Source organism: Schistocerca serialis, chromosome 2 (genome assembly GCF_023864345.2).
Source record: "Schistocerca serialis cubense isolate TAMUIC-IGC-003099 chromosome 2, iqSchSeri2.2, whole genome shotgun sequence".
Lineage (NCBI taxonomy): Eukaryota > Metazoa > Arthropoda > Insecta > Orthoptera > Acrididae > Schistocerca > Schistocerca serialis.
Window position 1 is genome coordinate 995215487 of NC_064639.1, and position 15538 is coordinate 995231024.

Genomic DNA, 15538 nt, shown 5'->3' on the forward strand with positions numbered 1-15538 from the left:
ACTTCCGTTATCTTTAGTGATTGCAATAACGTTTTTCAAAATCGATATGAAACTAAGAAATTGGTAATTTAATTTCTCTTCTTTTCTCCTTTAGTTGTGCGAAAGTGGAAAGACTGTCAGAACATAATATACCTTTTCTAAAACCCTGTTATATCCCTAACATACGAGCTTCCACTATTGGCATTGAACTATTATTTACGAGTTTAGTATACTTTTTGTAACAGTAATTTAATAGACTTATCCCTCAGTGGTTTGCGCATGTCCACTTAATCAGCAAACATAGGTAAAATTTAAAAGTCTATGTTTAGTTGATCACATGCGTATTTAATCAGGTCCATGTTTACATTATCAATGCCTGGCAACTTTTTGTTGCTTGGAATACTTTTAGCAGTTCTTCCATTGTTATCAGATCATCAGGGTGATTATTGTTGTTGTTTACCTCTTGGTCTTCTTCATTATCAATCCATAAACATTCAAAGTAGTTTAACCGTTCATTTCGGGATACTGCATTTAGTTCATAAAGTATCACGTTCTTGTTTATTCGAGTGCTTCATACGTGTGCACGTTTTGTTTTTAGTGAAGTCATTTGAAGACAATTTAGTGAAATTAGTACGTCGATGCGAGCTTTTAACGTATGTTTCTCACGGGGAGGTATGCTAAATGCAACATTAAGCGGTAAAAATCTTAAGGTTTAATTTTGTGTGACAAACATTGCTAAAAAAATCAGTGTAAAAATCAGAATGAATTGTGATGTTCGGCTAATACGTGCTTGGGTGATAACTTTAATTGATAGCCTCTCGGATTGTTTGTAGCATTGTACGAAACTTCGATAGGTAATGCAGAAGTGTTACTTGTCCTCAGGTTTTTTTGCAGCTTACCAGTTATTGAGAGATACATCCTGTCTGGATGCTTCGTACTTTTTGGTGCAAGAGGAGTGGCAATAACGCTTGTTCTCCGGGTGTCCATAAAGTGCGTAAAACTCGATACAAAACACGTATAGCACTTGGCAGGGTATCTCTATCCATTGAAGTTCAAACTCAAAATCAAATAAATAAGAAACATACAAAAATAAATATAAAAGGAGTTCTAAATACTAGAAATTACATTTTAAGTTTGTCTCGAAACCTGGCAGAAAATGCAGAGACGTTTTGCTCGTATGTAATGTATGGTAGCGGCAAGATTCAGTCAGTGTCTTCTCTGTGCGATAGCAATGGAGGTAGTATCAACGACAGTAACGATAAACAGAGCCTTCTGAAATACGTTCATCAAAGAAGACGAAGTAAATTTTCCAGGATTCGAATCAAGAACAGCTTGAAACAACAGCTGCCAACATAAGTAACATAGAAGTAGATATCCTCGAAAAAGTGAAGCTACTTAAATCACTTAATAAAAGCAAGTGTTCAGGTCCAGATTGCATAAGAATTATGTTCCTTTCAGAGTTGTGTTGTTGTGGTCTTCAGTCCTGAGACTGGTTTGATGCAGCTCTCCATGCTACTCTATCCTGTGCAAGCTTCTTCATCTCCCAATACGTACTGCAGCCTACATCCTTCTGAATCTGTTTAGTGTATTCATCTCTTGGTCTCCCTCTACGATTTTTACCCTCCACGCTGCCCTCCAATACTAAATTGGTGATCCCTTGATGCCTCAGAACATGTCCTACCAACCGATCCCTTCTTCTTGTCAAGTTGTGCCACAAACTCCTCTTCTCCCCAATCCTATTCAATACTTCCTCATTAGTTACGTGATCTACCCATCTAATCTTCAGCATTCTTCTGTAGCACCACATTTCAAAGGCTTCTATTCTCTTCTTGTCCAAACTATTTATCGTCCATGTTTCACTTCCATACATGGCTTTCAGAGTATGCTGACGCAATAGATCTATATTTAACAATCGCATACAACTGCTGTCTGACGGAAGATCCTTATCCAAAGACTGAGAAGTTTCACAGATTACACCCATATTAAAGAAAGTCGGTATGAGTAATCCACTGAATTGCAGGCCCACATCATTAACGTTGACATGCAGCAGGATACTGGAACATATATTTGTGTTCGAACATTATGAATCACCTCGAAGAGAACTGTCTATTGACACACAGTCAGCACAGATTTAGAAACCCTCATTCTTGTCAAACACAACTAGCTCTTTACTAACACCAAGGGATTTAAAATTTATTCCGTATGTCTACATCTCCAGGAAGCATTCGACACCGTACCTCACAAGCGCCTTGTAATCAAATTGCTTGCTTATGGAGTAACATCTGAATTATGCGACTGGATACATGATTTCCAATCAGAGAGATCACAGTTTGCAGTAACTGACGGAATGTCATCGAGTAAATCAGATGTGATTTCCCACGTTTCCCAAGGCAGTGTTACAGGCCCTTTGGTGTTCCTTATATACGAGGGTTATTCGGAAAGTAAGTTCCGATCGGTCGCGAAATGGAAACCACAGTGAAAATGAGACGAAGCTTTGCACAGATGTGTTTGCCAGTATCTGTAGTACACTGCAGATCGCTTTACGTCACTCTTTTCAGTTCTGGGAGCACAGTGAGCACGTAAAAACGCCTAGAAGATAGTGTGTCCCGCCAAGTATGGGTCACGCTGGGAGATTTCGCCTGATGTAATGCAGCCCACGTAATGTAACTGTCATGCAGTTCCTTCTTCGTGACAGTCCTCCGCAGCGCACTGCAGGGGCAACAAAGACGTCCCTGTAGCGTTTTCAGAGGGAAGTCTCTGATCGCCCGCAGTACAGCCCGAAACTCTAAGCACCTGACCGACTGGCTATGAAGACCATATTCTGGCACCGACAACGAGCTGCATGCCAGCGTAGAGAACTGGAGGAAAGCACAGGCGGCTACCTTCTATGACGAGAGTATTCCAATGTTGGTATAATGCAACGACAGATCTCTAAATCGCAGAGGCGGCGATGCAGAGAAGGTGTAACTAAATAGTACAAAATAATTTCTGATTTTCACAGTGATTTCTATTTAGTCACCGACCGGAGCTTACGTTTCGAATAAACCACATATATAAATGATTTATGAGACAATGTGACCAGCCGTCTTGGGTTGTTTGCAGATGATGCTGCATTTGCCGTCTAGTGAAGTCATCAGAAGATCAAGAAATTACAAAGTGATTTAGAGAAGATAGCTGTATGTGCGAAAATTGACAGTTGATCCTAAGTAAAGAAGAATGTGAGCTCATTTACGTGAGTGCTAAAAGTAATCCGTTACACTTTTGGTTATACTATAAATCAGTTAAATCTAAAGGCCGTAAATTCAAGTAAATACTAAGGAATTACAATTACGAACAACCTGAATTGATATAGAGACATAGAAAATGCTGTGGGGAAGGTGCACCAAAGACTGCGTTTTATTAGCAAAACGCTTTGAAGATGCAACAGATCTACTAAAGATACTGCCTGCATTACGCTTGTCTGCCCCCTTTTGGAGAACTGCTGCACGGTTTGGGGTTCTTATCAAATAGGACTAACGCAGTACATCGAGAAAGTTCATAGAAGAGCAGCATGTTTTGTATTATCGAGAAGTATGGGAGAGAGTGCCACGGACATGCTATAGAATTTGGACATCATTAGAACAAAGGCGTTTTTCGTTGCAACGGGATGTTCTACATAGGGAGAAAAAAATCATGGAAATCAGAGCTCCCACAGAAAGACACGGCTGTTCGCTTTTTCCGCTCGTTGTTCGAGAAACGAATAATAAATTATTAGTGTGAAGGTGCTTCGATGAACCCTCTGCCAGGCACTTTAGAGTGATTTGCAGAGTATCCATGTAGATGTAGATTTAGAAGTCTTAAACACTATACAGTTCGCGTTATGTTGGAAAGTAGTATTTTTCACAAGTAAGTAAAGTTGTACTCACCCGAAAATGAATTTCAGTACCGCAGTGAATGGTCCTAAGTGAATGGTGCTACTGCAAGTGGTATGCCGTTGGTGCCTTCCGATTTTTGAACAGACATACCAAGGAAGTAATATGAGGACCAACAATTTGAAGTACATTCGAAACTACGGTGCAACCTGGAATTTCCTTTTTTTATTTACTTATTTTTTATGCGAATAGAAGTATGAGCAGATGCAATTAATGGTTCTGAACACAACGGAGAATTACCATTGTGGTTGACAGATTTCTCTGTCAGATCTGCACTCTACTACAGAATTTTCTGCCAGAAAGTCTCAAAGCAATGTTACAGAGACTACTGAAATACTTCAAAGAAAGGTAGTGACTGCTTGAGATGGGCGTGGATATCGTGACTGTTGCAAACACCATAAAAGCTACAAATAACTGCAAGAGGATTTGTTGTCAAGAAGCTTCAAGAAAATGTTTCAGATAACTGAATTAAGTTTTACCACCAGCGTTTAGTACATATAGTACTAATGCAGTAATCCATAAATCATTCAGCTCAGTAGCACGTTACGGTAGCGTCGCGTGAATTATAATCTCCTGTATCGCCCTTCAGAGACAAAAAAGGCTACAGTAATCCAAATATTGTATTTTTCAGTGGCATTTTTTAAGCAAGACCGTGGCCCGTGAAACTATGTACTACAATTCATTTATCCTAATTCCATTCTGTGGAGGTTCTTTTGGCAAGAAACATTAACATTTGTGACTGCAGCTTACAATCGGACGGAGACACTGTGCGAATAACCGCAAATTGATAAGTTTCGAAACATGACTTTTGGCATTTTTATGTTTATTATTCTGTAATTCGAAACACAGATCATGTTCCATGTTCGGATATCTGAATTGGTAGCACACTGTCGGCGAAAGGCAAGAATATTGTTTTCGAGGTTCTGTCCTGCGTCCAGTTTTAACTTGACTAAAACGTTCAACAAAGCGCATATGAAGGTTGAAACGTGTCAGATTATTCCACTTACCACGGATTTTGCCTCACTCGTTCACGCGAGCGGTGAACAGATCATCGTACTTAAATCGTAAATTCAGTGTTAGTCGCTTATCTTTTACGGCAAATATTTTCGGGGTTGTCTTTTGAGGACGGCAGCATTCATACCTTTCCATTATTTTCTTCGTTGATTGTATTGCATATGAAAAACTTTGGGAGTCAAGTTTCATAGTCAGAAGGTATTTGGGATAAAGTTTCATAATCACAGAGTTGTTGAAGATTCTCTCACATTAATTTAGCCTGAGTATAGTACAAATGCAAAAAATACGTAACAAGTGAAGCTATCAACAGAGATAAATTGTGTCATTACCGAAAGAAAGCCTTACGCTTCTGTAACCTCTATTAGACAGCACGTCCGTTGGGTACGTTGATTGGCATACATCTAAGCATTCTCTCCGCAGGGAAATTACCTTGGCTGGGTTCGGCTTACGAGCAAACAATGCCTAACGGCACTGCTTGAAATCGCAATGAGCCTCCAGCCCCCCCCGAGCGTAATGTGACCTTACGATACTACAACCCACCCATAACACACCTCACATGTTCGTAGTTATCGTTTTCCACACTTCATTACGATCAGATAAACCATCTGTTATGAGGCTCACATCTACTTCATTGAAGACTGATTCCGAAATAAGTAATCAGTTACTGTTGCTTCACTCCCCATGTGTCCTTCAGCTAAAACTTCAGAGCTGAGAGCCTGCGGTCGATACATAAAACTATTCACTGACGTTTCTTCTCGGACTGTGGGAGGCATTATCGTTTTCGTTTCACCTCCGCAGATGTCTGCCGAAGGATATAGTTTTATATACCGGTATCGACCTCAAACTTTCAGCCTAGAAGATTGAACTGGAGAAATTTTTATAATCTAAGTATGTTAACAGTTCAAATATCAGAGTTTCGAGTTATCGTGAAAGCTTTTCTGTTCCAGTCACTTTAGCAGTCAACACATCTGGTACAGAAATTATGCCGCTCAAAAACTGAAACATTTATTCATTGATATATGTTTTGTTACGACACGTCAATTTATCTGTTGGTATAGTGCTGTGCCTTATGTTTCAGACAATGTCAAGAAACAAATTTGTACGTAGGATGTGCTGCATTACACATATGGAAGAACATGTCGCAGGATTCTCATTCGTAATTTATACCATCGCTGGTTTTGCAGAAAACTGTTGTATGATAAACTAAGTTGTCTTGTGGCATGAAAAGTCCGTTGTCCTTCTATGTAGTGATCTGTTCCGTTATTTTCGAAAGGTATTTGTACTTTCTGGTTCATAGTTGAAAAACAGTTTGGTTTGGAAATAGAAGTACCACAATTACATTTGTAGCTGAGGAACTTCTATTCCCAAGCCCGCATCTCGTGGTCGTACGGTAGCGTTCTCGCTTCCCACGCCCGGGTTCCTGGGTTCGATTCCCGGCGGGAATTTTCTCTGCCTCGTGATGGGTGGGTGTTGTGTGATGTCCTTAGGTTAGATAGGTTTAAGTAGTTCTAAGTTCTAGGGGACTGATGACCATAGATGTTAAGTCCCATAGCGCTCAGAGCCATTTTTTCTATTCCCAAAGCAAACAATCGTATATCTGTTGACCAAGCTCACGATCAATTTATTAATGCAGGGTATCAGTATAGTCCCCGATTTCTCCTGCAAGTACGCATGCACGCCGTTACGCAGAACATTTAATACATCCGCTTTCCGACTACCATGATATCTTCCTAGTCCTCATTGTCTTTCTACACTTTAATAACGTTCCTCTTGTTCTTTCATCTTCGGACTCACAAAATATTGAGCAGTTTCTATTGGCCATTTGTAGTGATTGTAAATGACTCTTAGTTAATAAATTTATCTGCGAAAAGTATCATTATATGGTGCTCATTTATATCCCTGTGCCACATTACCACAGCACACCGCTAGAGGGGACAAAACGGCACTGCCATAAGATTTTCTGTAACATTGTTCCAGGAATACAGCGATCCAAGTTTTCTCACCTCCCACCTAACTGTAATAGTACTTACAGTGGATCCTGGTGCATTTTGCAATTCCCTTGTGATGGTCAGGATAGATGTCTGCCTATAATACATTACCTACATTCTACAGTCGGCAGTCTCTGTCAGTCAACAGACCAGGTCGGCCTGTACGCTTTTGTGCTGTATGTGTCCCTTCACGTTCCCACATCACTATCACATCGGAAACAGTGTACCAAGAGATTTTTAGGTGTGGGGAAACCTGGCGTACAGACGTATGACGCAAGTGACATGCAACCACCTGACCACGTGAGTTCCGCGGAGCGCGCCATTCTACTCTCTCACGATGTCTAATGACTATTGTGGTCGCTGATACGGAGTACCAGTCAGTAGGTGGTAGCACAATGGACCTAAAATGAAAAATGTTACTATGTCTAGCATTTGTCGAGATACAGTTTAAACAACAAGTGATATTTGCCATAAACACTACGTAAGAGGCCACATGCTTTACCGAGTTATATAACGAGCGATTGATATTCACACACCGACTGTTATCATTGTACGTATATACCCTTACTCCAGCGACCTAATAAATATGGAAGCACCAAGAACTCTCGGAGACCAAGCGATGAAGAGAAACGACGCATAAAATCGTTGAAGCTGGCGTCACCAACCCTGTGAACCAATTTTTTCAAGTCGAGTGGACGAAGCAGAATGCCATTTTACTTTGCGGCACTTAGCGAAAACACAGTGATTCACTGCGGCACGTTGGTTAGAAACGTTGGGAGAGCGGAAGGTTTGGGGTGAGAGTGGGGGAAAACGCTGTGACGTTACAGCTACTCTCGCGCTAATAAAAATGGCCTCGGTCATAGCCCGCCGACGGACCAGACGGCCGTGGATGGCCGGGGAGCCAAATATAATTTTTGACCCTGGGATCGTGAAGCGCGCGAGGGGAGCGCAAAACGACAGTAGCAGCGGCAGCAGCGATGGGGACGGACAAGTGGAAAGCATCCGAGGGAGGACAATCGAGCCTCTAATGCGGTTACGCGCTGTGTGTCGGCCGGCGGCAGAAGAGCACGGTAATTGCTACTTATTAGAGGGACGACGGTAATGCGGTGGCTGCGGTAGTGGCAGCCCTGTTTCGGCCGGCTACCGCAGAGACAGAGCGGCAGTGGGAACGCTGCCATCCCCTCCACACACCCACCCCATCCCGCGCCGCTCACCCCACTCGGCGGCGAGCGCGTGAGCGCGTCTAATGCGACCCGACGGCCGTGGGCCGTGTTATCCCTTACTAAGCGCCGACTGCAATGCTTCCGCCCCGGCGCTCTCATTTGGCTAGTTTTTATGGACGCATGCGGCCGCAAAACGCACGAGAAACACCGCTCTGGTATGGCGAAAAAACCGCGCTCTTCGGCGAATTCGCTGCCAGTGAAACAAAAATATGTGTGTAGCGGGGAACTGGTGGCTCAGCCTCAGCGGTTTTATACGGTGGTGAATCCTTCTCTCTGTAAGCAGGAACGCGGCGTTTCACGCGAAACGCATTTCCCTAGTGCATTGGGGTGACCAGTTCATAGACCATCAGCAGATTCTATACGGTACTGGACAAATCACTGCGCAATATTCACCATTTCTGTCACACATACTGTTCTGTGACATGTAAGCGTAGCCCTTTTTAAGTTAGTTGGCATTTGAGAGCGTGTGAACTGCACTCCCCTCGGCATCACTACACTAATGGGAACCTGCTATTTTTGGCTCGCATCGGCTCCCAGTCTGTTGCTATTTCCACTGCACAAAGTATTAAGCTTGCCTTTTCTGAGGAAGGTCATATACTTCCGAGACGAAACAAAATGTGAAAAATTCCATTTACCAGGGATGTACATATGTCACAGGCTCATACAATGGGTACGAATGTGCAATTCATGAAAGTTAAGGAGCATCGCTTTCAGAACAAAGTCACGCTTTGGAAAAGAGAGGGTGAGTTGGAGGTCTTGGTTTCACTGCTCTAAATATAACACCTTCGGAAATACTGACACTTTAAAGCAGAGGTCTCCAAAGATTTTAGTCGAAGGGCCAGACTGACTCTTCCACAAAGTGCCAAAACCTATAGGCCAACTTTTCTTGAAGACACCTTGGCATGTCTCAAGAAAACAGACTGCAGTTCATAATACCAACATACTGTAGAGATGAATCACGCGTCAATATTTGTTTCAAGACTAGACGGTGATTGAGCAATCTATGACCCAGGGAGCGAGGGTGAACTCCACTCCGCGATTTGTGTTGGCAAGTGTACAGATCATTTCACTGCCACGGTGACAGTCGATGCGCATGTCGCACTTTCCGTATTGTTACGACTACTTCCGAAAATGCTAAATGCGCGCTAGTGACATCTACCTGAATTTACGTGCAATAGTACAGAACCACTTTGTCAATAGCGACGATATGTGTGATATGAAAATCAAATTATAGTGGGACTAGTGTGTTTTGTGACTACAGTTTCTTAGTGAAGATACAGTGTTTTTAACAGTGAGTATTTAATTAAAATTGCCTTAAAGATAAATCCTGCGCTATTTTTTACTATGAACCCTTGATCTTAATGCTGTTAACTGCCGTAATATTGATTTGTCTCTTGTTTACATTGGTGTAAATATGAGAACGAAACGGAAGATAGATAGTGATTGCTGAAATTTTAAAGAGCAATAGGAAAATCAATATTTCGTGACTGAGTCAAGTAATATGGCAATGTATATAATTTGCAATGAAACAATATTAGTTCTCAAAATATACAATACAAAACATCATTATGGGACTAAATATTCTCAGAATTATTCCAAATTTACCAGAAGCCAACTATTATAAATGTGTTACATCGTTTAATGAGGAGGATTCATTCCTGAATCTTAGTCGTAATTAACACCTCTTTAAGTGAAACACGTTTTTCTGTAGAAATCAATGTAGAAAACGTCAACGCGTTCCAGTCCAAAACATAATTCATACTCAAACAAATTTGTAATACATTATTTTAATTTTTTGTTTATAGTACAGCACATGTTATTTTAGAAGAAATTTTTCTGAATATATTTGTTTGGGCCTGTGCTTCAAAATTTGTCGAAAAAGAGACACATCATTATCGTTAATTATGTTAGTAACGTGCATAGCTACTGCCTTTTGGGTATCTTTTATGAATTCATGTCGGTTTATGACGACAAATCAGAATTGGAATTCATAAAAACACACTACAAGGAAAAGGGTTATCATGTGCCGGAGAAGAAAATATCTTCCAAGAATTTCTAACATCGTCGCGGTAGGCAGAGCAGTGAGACGGGTGACATCAGTTACGTCGTGAGGCGCATTGCGATCCGTACAGTTGACTGAATACACCATTGCCGGAGCTTCTACTTTACAAAGCTGTAGTTTATGGGAGAACACGTGACTTAGCGCTAATTTATAGTGGAAAAGAGACCGACCCTGTATAGATCGTGTTTTTTGAAATGTTTGAAAGATCAAAAAAAATTATTAAACAGCCTCCTTATGCGAAGCACGGTTCGTTTCAAAGATGCTACTCCAGGCGGGTGTAAAATGTATGTGCGCAACCGAAAATACTGAACGTGAAAATGAAGATTTGATCCTGTCTGACTACAGCCTGAAGCAGATGTTAGGATGTCTTAATGGTGATATTATCTCCTCCTTCTTGCTCTTTAACATAAAAATTATAATATAAACATAAATGAATGCTTATGGGAACTAGTAACTACAAAATGATGAATGCTGTTTCTGCTTGTAAATTTATTGTAGATTGAAACCTTTTTATATATTAGAAATATTTACATATCAATGTCCAATGGACAGAAAGAGATCCAAATGAATTTCCTAACTAATATGATTGATCAAGTGCCAAAATCTGCCCCTTTTTATGGCTACGCGATCTAATATAAATAACGCGACATGACGTACCAAACACCAGAGGACACTACTTTCAAAGACGATCTGCAGTGGTGCGCAACCTCAGTGAAAATAAAATTTACGTGATCACAGCTGTTCAGCTTTAGAGCCCTAATAAACCCAAGCAGTTAGCTGTGCGTCGGAGTGATGGTTCTCGTTCTGCGACGATGGAAGAACTCCAGCCACAAAATATAAAATAAAACTCATCCAAACACTAGGACGGCAGAAGACGGTCCCCTGACTAGTATAATCTAATACAGTCTTCTCTTCTCTGTGTTCTACAGACGAGAAACGCCAGCTCCCAGCCACAAGTACAGAGTTCAGATAGTGTCTCAACATGAGCATAGGCAGAAGAAGTACTCTCAATCACTGAATGCTGCATACTCAATGACGACTCCCTACTTGGAGGAGAAGTCCAGAATCATATAAGTTCGCAACAGTACAGTGCCTAACTGTTTTAACTATAGAATCTCCTGAGAGCAAAGACAAAGTCGGGCTGTAGCAACAAAACTGATACTGAGTGATCGTCAGACACGGGTACTCAAAACAGAAGACCATTTCTCTCCACCACTGGCTTCCCAGAAAAGCTCGGCTCCCCTCCCTCGTAACTGCAGAGGGCGAATCATATTCTTGAAACCATGGAATACTCTCCCTCTCTACAGATTCCTCCGAACGCCGACCAACCACATTTTAGCCTTTTGTCGTCCAGCACGGAAAGTTTGTGTGGATATATCTATACCTGTTAATTAGGAATTCGTACCATGGTTCGCTTCTCCGAGTAAAAATTCTCGGCAATAACCTAGTCTACGTGGTTTCCGAGGTAAGGCTTCCTCATTCCTCTCTGCTGCGTCCAAGATTTTCAGAGTTTCGGAAGTATTATCCGGTTATCCTTCCGGTCCCACTACAATACCGGCCAGCTGCCGCTGTATTGTGCTTCAGCGCTCAGGTGCCCCGACCATCCATCTTGGGATACTTCTTGTGTTAAAGCAGACCAACACACCTGTGTGGACTTTTCCACCCAGGGCCTGAGTTACACCTGCCTTATCGTTTCCACTGGCGTTTCAACCTTTGCTAGTACAGGCCATCATTCATTACGCCGTTTCGATAGTAAAGACAATCCATCACCTTTCATGCTGTAAGCGTTAGCAGCTATTTACAACGTATATGTGAAACGTCAGTATTCTTTAAATATTGATGTATATGATGTACAATCTATCAAACGATACCTAATTCAGGTTTAAAATCACGGAAACGTATGTAGATGAGTGCTTGTAAGATGCGAAATTATAGCCATCTTACACTTTAGCGAGTCACTTTTTTTACATCTTATTCTACTCGCTGTGCGAATCACTCATTATAGGGAATGCTCCAAAAGCAAGATTCGAATTTAATAAAAGAAATTACCGTGGGCCGGGTACCATGTATGTCTGACCCGTTAATGCCGGCCGGACTAATGGGATTCGCAGGCCGGTGTTGACCCGCCGGCCTTAGATAGGAGACCCCTGCTGTACTGGATGCTAACAGCGCTACAGTGTATGCCGCAATCTGCAGAACAAGGGCTGCCTACGGCAGTCTTCACGACAGTGCAGCCAACCCGCATTACGACATTATGGCAGAAAATGTGCCGCCGTTGCCATCCATCAAAGCGTAACTCAGAAAGTATGATGTTTACAGCGGTGGAACAAAGTCCGTTATCGCTAATTATACCTCTAGTTTTCATTTCTGTAGAAAAATGTACATATTTGTTTATTTTTCTGGATTGTGCCTTCCTAACCATTGTGTGAGCCCCTGAGTGGATGCATCCTGGCAGATGGCATTTTTCACATTTTGTTTCGTTTTGAAAATACACGAGGTCGCAGAATCGGGTAGGACACCTTTCATATCTCCAGCCCAAATCAAACTTAAGCAGTGATGTTCACACAGTCAAAGACATCACGGAGATACACATTACAAAACTGAAAAAGTGGCATCTTGTGAATGTTGTTCGCAGCAAACGCATTACTATAGGAAGGTTTGGAAACATCCGTTTGCAGGTGAGGTAGTTTCGTAATCAAGGAAACTAGCAACGTATTTCAATAAGTTAAATAGTTTTTAGTTCGAAATTCTTTTCCACAAGGGAAATTTCATGCCATATTAAAGAAAATACGGTCATTATGAACTCTTAGAACAGATGTTTGGTGTACTTGCAATTAATAGATGTATATGGCATTTTACAAGCCGTTTCTTTGGGCGATAGAGACTTTAAATTGATTTTCTATCTCTGTAGCGGGTGGAGTGCTGCGGTGGCTGCCTGCAGACTGGGACGTTACATGTCACGATAAAATCTCAACTTCGGACGTAAAACCTCACATGACAACTAATTTCAACTATGCTAGAGGAAGGCAGACGTGACGTTAGACTTTAACTTACTGTCTATATTAACATCGTTAGAAACAGTTTCGACTGCGGCGGTATATAGGCTATTGCCTTGCCAGTATTCGCCGTTAATGGTGTGCAGAAAACCCTCAGTCTGGATTGTCGGATGTAAATATGAACTTCGCTCGTCCTGAATGATTCCTTTTTAGCAACCCTTTTCGCAGCATAGCTACAGTATCGACTGTTTATGCAGACATAAGAATACTTACTTCGCGAGATCATGTTGATCGTTATTTGATAAACTCACCATAGTTCGCCTCTGTGAATCTAATCAGTAATGTAGCGTACATTTACAATTGCCTCGTATTTACTCGTATTTATCAAGTTGGTTCAAATGGCTCTGAGCACCATGGGACTCAACATCTGAGGTCATCAGTCCCCTAGAACTTATAACTACTTAAACCTAAGTAACCTAAGAACATCACACACCTCCATGCCCGAGGCAGGATTCGAACCTGCGACCGTAGCGGTCGCGCGGTTCCAGACTGAAGCGCCTAGAACCGCTCGGCCACACCGGCCGGCATTTATCAAGTCCCGTAAGGCTTCTTGGTGATGAAACGAGGCGGTTTGTAGATTACAGAATGCTTACTACATTATTAATGAAAAGAGAACTGAAAAGTAATAAACCCGAAAAAAGTTGTGAGAGGGTATTCAAATAAATGACACATTTGACACATTACAGAGTAGTTGACACATTACACGTGTGCCATAAAGAACCGCTTTAACTCGGTTAACTCGGATTTGAATTACTTGAGGTTTATCAATCTGTTTTTTTCTTTTCTTTTTTTTTTAACCTCTCTTGAAAGTGGAACCTGCTGTACAGTGCTGAAGGAAATGTTATCGAAGTACATATCGTTTATACGTTTAATTCTCTCTTGATAAATGTTGCGATTTCTTCTGAATTAGTCAATACTCTCAATAACAAATCCCATGAAGGAATATATGTACAGGTGCGACAGAATGAGAATTATTTGTTAGCCACTCAAAGCATATCCCAGACTCTGTTGTCTCGATGTTGTCAATGAGGTAATACGCATTTTTCAGTTTGTGCTTCGCTCTCTACTCATGCCTGATCACAGTGATTTTATTTAACTAATTTTTAGTATTTTTTTCCATATAGGTTCCCTTTTAGTCCTTTTCATGCGGTATCATGCCATATTGACGGTTGCTTTCAGGTGCAAAAGTTCCGATTCTTAAACGTGAGCCAGCTTATGTTTCCCTATATAATTTTATTCGGTCAGTTTTTTAAGCTTATTTTGCCTTTTAATAGCTCATGATTAGACCACGCCGAATTTATTATAATATCATCGTTCCCATATATTTTCAGATAACCTGATGATGCTCTGTCAGGGCAAAACGAGTCCTTCTTAAGTTAATAAAGAACGTTCTGCAACCTACGAATGTTTTTTGTAAATAGTAGCAGTAGATGGTTGCTCTATCACGCCAAATGGAATGGAATAATTTCTAAAATATTCGTTTGAGAAACAGACATAAACTGTCTTACGTGTGAAGAAGTAATTAAAAATGTTGAAGTGTGTGTGAATTAATAAGGGACCATACTGCTAAGGTCATCGGTCCTTAGACTTACACACTACTTAAACTAACTTATGCTAAGAACAGCACACACACACCCATGCCCAAGGGATGACTTGAACCTCCGGCGGGAGGGGTCGCACAATCCGTGACATAGCACCTCAAACCACGCGTCCACTCCGCGTGGCAGAAGTAACTACATCGTTTGCGATTTCGATTGTGACAGTAGCTTAGGAGCCCTTCAGACAACGAAAATTGATCAATATTTTAGCTTAGTTCTAACAAATAGAAAATTAAAACTCATTAATTCGTTCATTCGCTTGTTGAAATAAATATTGAATCAGTGAAACATAGCCCCAAGTATTCGAATCTCATTTAACTTCACTTTAAATTAAAATAATTTCCGTATTTTCTTTTGTACATGTGCCCGTGAATCTTAAATATATTACAGGGCTTCACTGGACTGTTACGTTGCCGATGTCTGACGTATCAGCGTTAAAATCCATTTTCTTCGAGAAGAGAGTGCACTTTACTGGCGGTTAAGGGCAGGATGTGTCGACATTTACGGTACACACGCTAGAAGCACATCTTGCCACGTCTTCGTCGACGTCTACGTTGTGCGCTTCTGTAAGTCAAAAAGGGCTGCATTGAGTTAGAGTGTAATATAAATGCAGATCGCACTTTAAACAGATTGTCGACAGGAGCATCTCTTCCGACATCAGGGAAGACGCGCTTCTCTCGAATACTGCACGTGCAGTATTCCTCTGT